This window comes from Notamacropus eugenii, chromosome 2 (genome assembly GCF_028372415.1).
Source record: "Notamacropus eugenii isolate mMacEug1 chromosome 2, mMacEug1.pri_v2, whole genome shotgun sequence".
Lineage (NCBI taxonomy): Eukaryota > Metazoa > Chordata > Mammalia > Diprotodontia > Macropodidae > Notamacropus > Notamacropus eugenii.
The window spans coordinates 311,716,243-311,722,428 of record NC_092873.1 but is presented as its reverse complement, the minus strand read 5'-3'; the positions used below and the strand labels follow the sequence as shown (position 1 = coordinate 311,722,428).

Here is a 6,186-nt window from a genome sequence, read left to right as displayed (position 1 = left end):
CCTCAAGTGTAGAATTAACCCAGATATGTCTAGAAATGTTTGTGTTCCAAGATATTCTCAAAAATTTTCTCCTTCACTGCCACCCTGCTTCACTGACAGGACCAGGGCTTCTTTTTAATTTAATTAAGAATTTCTGTAGTGGGAGAATTTCTTCCAAAATAGATTTTACAGAATTCATCCCCAGGTCATTTGTCTTTGTGGTTGAAAATGCATGTGTTGCTAATTTGAGACTTTTAGAACCATGTACCATAGACATACTTTGAAGAAAACTTAATTTCAAGAGTGAAAGAAATTGACTTTGATTTTAAAATGGAAGTTTTCCCTATTGTCTTGGTATTTAGTAGTATTGGATTATCTAGACAGTGGTGTTTTATAAATATTTTTCTGCTATCATCTCATGTGTTACTTTATTTTGTTAACCTACCAATTGCTTTGTACATTTTTCTACCTTTTTCTACTTTGATGTGTTCTATTTCATAAAGATTTTAACAAAGTTTCATATGACTGAACATTTTATATACCTGTTTCAAGATTAATTGGATTTGGTCATATTTGGATGGAATTACTGTTGATCAGTCTTGAGGTGACTGAATTCCTGTATTTTTCCAAATAGGCTGGTAAGGTATTTCCTTTTAAGATTTTGCTGATTAAATAAGGAAAATGTAATTAAATGATTTCAAACGTGACCAAGTTTTACTTTAAATAACTTTGCAAATGGTTTATGCAACTCTACTTTGAAATGGATAAATTAGAAATATCTTCCCAATTTTTCCCTTTAAATAAAAAAGCCTTTATTAATCACTTACTATGTGAAAGCCCAGACTTAGGCATCTCAGGTAACTTTAAGGTTATACATTTACAAAATTAATATTCAGGGACACTGTGTTAGATTGATAAAATGGAATATTATTATGTTATGACAAATATGAGAAATTCAGAGATGCTTAGGAAAGTTTTATCAACAAATGGAACCCAAAGAAATTATACATGGTTGCAGTATTGTAATTGAAAAAATTACTAAAAAGAAGCCAGTCTCTGTGTAATTGGAAAATCATTGGTAATCCTGGAAAACAGATAATGAAACAAATTGAATGTTTGTATGGCTATAGTTTTTGGTATCTGGATATTAAAAGAATAAGAGATTTTAATGTAGTATTGGAAATCTTTGATCATTGTACACATTTTTCAACCTTTTGTTAAGTATCAAGTTAGTGTATTGGTTTAATTAAAAAATGACCAAAGGAAAGCTTTGTTGGTATTTTGAAAAAGAACTACAGGTATATAATAATTTTGGGAGGCATGAGTCACTTTTGACTTTGAAACAGTAAACTAGGACCAGTGAGTGACATTTGCTGAAATAGCTTCTTGTGAGACTAGAAATGAGCTTTCTCTTGACTATGATTTTATTGGTGTACGGCACTACTTCTCCACAATGCAAGTCAGCACCTTCCTCAAAACTTACAGTAGAAGGTTGCTTAGAGCTCAGTGGGGGGTCATGGGACGTAGGTAGGATCATACAGTGAGCATGGGTCAGATATGGGACTTCCTGGCTCTGGGGACAGTGTCTACTTTGCCACTCTGCTTCTAACTGGTAGTTAACAGTATTTTCCCCCTAATATTTCTCAAGACAATAAAAGGATGTAGGAAGACAAATGATGACTCATTCCAGTAAAATAATTAGATAAAGAAGGTATTAAAATGATCTGAGAAAATAATAGAATTTAATAGGAGAATTTTTTTTAACACAATCTTCTTAGGTTCCATTACATCTTTGGTTATTTTATATCATCTGGAAGAAAGTATCCTTTGCATCTTGTAAAGGAATCCTGTGATTGACTCAGTTTTAGACATGTACAGCTTGGCTCCCAACACTCCATTCAAGCCATAGTCACATACCTCACTGTGATGTGGAAATGGGCTTCGGTTCTAACACACCAGGAGAGCACAAGGTCTGGCAGTTCGATTAAAAAATGTTAGCGTAAAGTATGGCTTTAGCAGCACATTATACAGCAATGTCTAAGAAGCGTATCCACAAGTTTAGCCAATAAGTTGATAGAATTTTGGGGGGTGGGGTAGGGGAATGGGGATAGCAGCTCAGGAAGATTATTAAGATCCGGAGGAGGTACATGCTGCATTGATGGAGAGAATAGTCATATCAATGAAATAACAAAGCAAGTAGGGAAAAAGGATACATTTAAACTGGCTTAGATGATTTTAATATGCTTGAGAAAAGCAGTATGGCTTTGTGAACTTTGACCCATAAAGTATGCCAAAAGCATCAACTGTGATTCATGGCTTCTTAAAATTTTTTTTAAATTGTATACATTTATTAACTATAATGCCAAGGTGCAGTAATATTGCTTTTCTCCATTATAGTAAATAACTTCCACTGACAGTTGTAGATATTTTTCACACGCATCTAAATGTGCAAGGGTAATTTTAGCTGATCTGCTACATACATACTTTAGTCCAAGTGACGTAACAGTGAACGTTTTGTGACAATAAGTTGTCAACCCCATGCAAGTAGCAGGAAGTACTTATAGTCCTTGGTTCAAGATATTAAATAAACTGACATTGTTGAAAGCAGCTTTTACCCCTTTGCTACATTCTCCTTTACAAAATGACATGCACGTAAACTCGTTGGAGGTTTTTTTTAATGTTTATTTATTTATTTTTAGTTTTCAATATTTCCACAAAATTTTGAGTTCCAAATTTTCTCCCCATCTCTCCCCCCACCCCAAAACACCATGCATTCTGATTACCCGTTCCCTCAATACGCCCTCCCTTCTATCACACCCCTCCCTTCCTTATCCCCATCTTGTCTCTTTTCTTCTAGGGCAAGATAGATTTCTGTACCCCATTACCTGTATTTCTTATTTCCCAGTTGTACACAACAGTTCTCAACATTACTTCCTAAAACCTTGAGTTTCAGCTTTTCTCCCTTCCTCCCTTCCCACCCATCCCCACTGAGAAGGCAAACAATTCAGTATAGGCTACATATGTATAGCTTTGCAAAAGACTTCCATAATAGTCATGTTGTGTAAGACTAACTGTATTACCCTCCATCCTATCCTGCCCCCCATTAATTCTATTCTCTCTTTTGACCTTGTCCCTCCCCAAAAGTGTGTACTTCTAATTACTCCTTCCTCCCATTTGCCCTCCCTTCTATCATCCCCCCACTCCACTTCTCCCCTTCTCCCCTACTTTCCTGTAGTGTAAGATAGATTTTCATATCAAATTGAGTGTGCATGTTATTCCCTCCTTAAGCCAAATGTGATGAGAGTAAGCTTCACTTTTTCCCTCTCACCCTTTTCCCCTCCATTGAAAAGCTTTTTCTTGCCCTTTTTATGAGAGAGTTTGTCCCATTCTATTATTCTCTTTCTCCTCCCAATGTGTTTCTCACCCCTTAATTTTATTTTTTTTAGATATCATCCCTTCCTATTCAACTCACTCTTGCCCTCTGTCTATAGGTTGGAGGGGTTTTTATGATTAACAGTGATAGCTGAAGTATGCTGACAGTTAAAATTTCAATAAAGTATTTTAGTAAAGCAGTTACTTTTTCACGTAAAACATAACAAATCAGACTACAGACTTAACCCAAAAGGTGCAAGGGAGTGCAAAATGAATTAATGCTCCAAAGTTCCAGGATGTAGTTTCTAACTGCATCGGCAAAGACTTATTCTGGTGCAAGTGTTTAATGAAATAGTCATTGATTTGAGAGTCTAAATCAAAGCAAATCTGTAATTAAAGAAATGCCACCCCTCTGTTCTCAGGAACTTTTTGGAAGCCAAGAATTTAAAAAAAAGCATTTGATTTGCCCACAGAATCCATGGTGTTTCTCTGTATGACTATAGAAAACAAGTAACAACAGGAAGGTTGGTGGTTTATTAAGTTGGAATCTATGCATCGATTCCAGAATAAGCTAGACTTTTTTGCCCCCCATTTACCCTGTTTTGCTGCAACCATTGATGGTAAATGAACTTTAAAAAAATAGATATGACATTTGACAAGCCTACTTAAAGATACAGTTAAAGAAAAACCTTCCTATAAAAATTAGCAGTTTCCATGAACAAAGACTTGTTTCACTAAATGCTTAAAGATTACCACTGGAATTGAAATTCCTGTTTTTAAAAAAAGTCACTACAGCAATTCAAATGTCCATTTTATTGGCATCTTAGAATGTAAGGTATGTTTCTAAACCTGAAACTTAGAAACAAGATATCCTAAATAGGTGAAATAGGAGTTCCCCAAAGCTTGTATTGTATATACTTTGGTAATTGAACATGCATTATTACATATGTGTGTAATACAAGAGACAACTTACTAAAAACCCCTAAGGTGGTAATACATCTATTTTGGTGAACTGTGATTAGACGAACTGATCAATCTTAGTTGGTAACATCCCTTTTTTCCTGGGTGAGGGCTTAAAAAATTCTAGTATAGAAGCTGGTAACTAGGTCTTACACTGAAGATTTCTTTCCAAATGTCTCCTGAGAGGCATATACCATATACAAGAATCCATCTTGATCCTTCTTGCTTTCACATACTTCGGAAACAAGTGTTGAACCGCTCACGATGCTGTGTCCATTCACCAACAGGAAGAAAGCTTGATTAGCATTCAGCTGTAGGCGCCTTCTAATTATTTTGATTAGCTCACTCATGTTGACATGATCTGGTACAAGGAATTTGGTTTTATCCAGTATAGGACGTTGTTTCTCGCCCTTGTATCTTTCTATTATCACCGGTATTTTGGTAGGATGCTGCTCTCGAACAAGTCCGACATCTACTCTTTGTTCGAAGGTCCAGCGATGCCTGAAGGTCTTCTCCGAAGGCATCGTGCGGGGCAGGGGAGGGACGGGAAGGGAGAGCGGGCTTTGACGCGTCCCACGGACCCCGGGGGCGGCGGATACCGAGGAGGCGACGGCGGAGACTGAGGCTTCTGAAGTACGCCTCTGGCCGCAACTACTTTCCTTCTCAAAAAAACCCTTTTTAGTTAACCATTTATTTTCTCTTCCCCACCCATAGAAAAACAAAATAGAAACTTGTAATAAATACATAGTTAAGCAACTGACCGTGTCCCAAAACGTATCTCATTCTATATCTTGGCTTTTATGTTACAAGTTCAAAGAAACAAACTGACTAGGAACATCGATTTGACTTCCAAGTTGTGTGGTCTCCGCTTTTGTGATCAAGTACATCAGTAAGAAATAGAGTATACATCCTATTATGTGGATTTCTTGAACATAACCTGTATTATTGTACTATTCGTACTATTTCACTAAAAGGTCCGCCAGTGATAGAAGATACAGTTAATGCCGAGGTGTTTGGGATTATGTAACTCTGGAGTCACATTTTCAATGACCAATACTTACATGAATCGCAAGTTTGTCAGTGAAGGTGCTATTTCATTCTTTGTGGTTCAGAAAAACTGTACCTTTTTATGTTATTAGATATCTTTAAAAAATGTTTTATTAGTCACTTCCCAATGATTCCTACTTCCTCCCTCACCACATGGAAGCTCAAATAAGCATAGTCAAACCTCATTTCATAGCTCTTGACCAACACCTGTGCTGAGATGTTGGGGTATACTTTACCATTGTCTTCCAAAATCATGATTAGTCACCAGATTTATCAGAGTCTTTATTTGATACTTTTTAAAAAGTTTTTGCTTCCTCTATGCTCTATGCTTCCTCTATACTTTCACCTGGCAGTGAAAGAATGAATAAAAACATTAAGGCTCACCCTTCGAAGCACTGTGTTAAGTGCTTGGTATACAGATAGAAAAGAGAGTGGGTTCCTGCTCTCAAGGTTCTTATAGTCCAATGGGGAGAAGTAAAACATATAGGAAGCTTTTATTTCAATGCTTTAAAAAACCAGTGGTTCTGAAGATGAGCAACAAGGTGATGAGCCTGCCAGAGTAGGGCCTAATCACTGAACTGGAAAGCAATCCAGTTGGGTGAATGTATAAATGGGAAATAACGCCGGCCAGTGCTTTTTTTTTTTTTTAAATATTATTAAATTATTTAATTTTAGTTTTCGACATTCACTTTTATAAGATTTTGAGTTCTGATGTTGTCCCCCTCTCCAAGATAGGATGCAATCTGATATGTTATACACGTACAATCATATTAAATATTTCCACATTAGTCATGTTGTGAAAGCAGTTTAAAATACTTGGATTGCTGA

General features: G+C 36.3%; 1 pseudogene; it reads right to left on the bottom strand.

The window, feature by feature from the left end:
• Window positions 1-4,375: 4,375 nt before the first annotated feature.
• On the bottom strand, window positions 4,376-5,122 carry LOC140527795 (microtubule-associated protein 1 light chain 3 beta pseudogene; annotated as a pseudogene).
• Window positions 5,123-6,186: the final 1,064 nt, after the last annotated feature.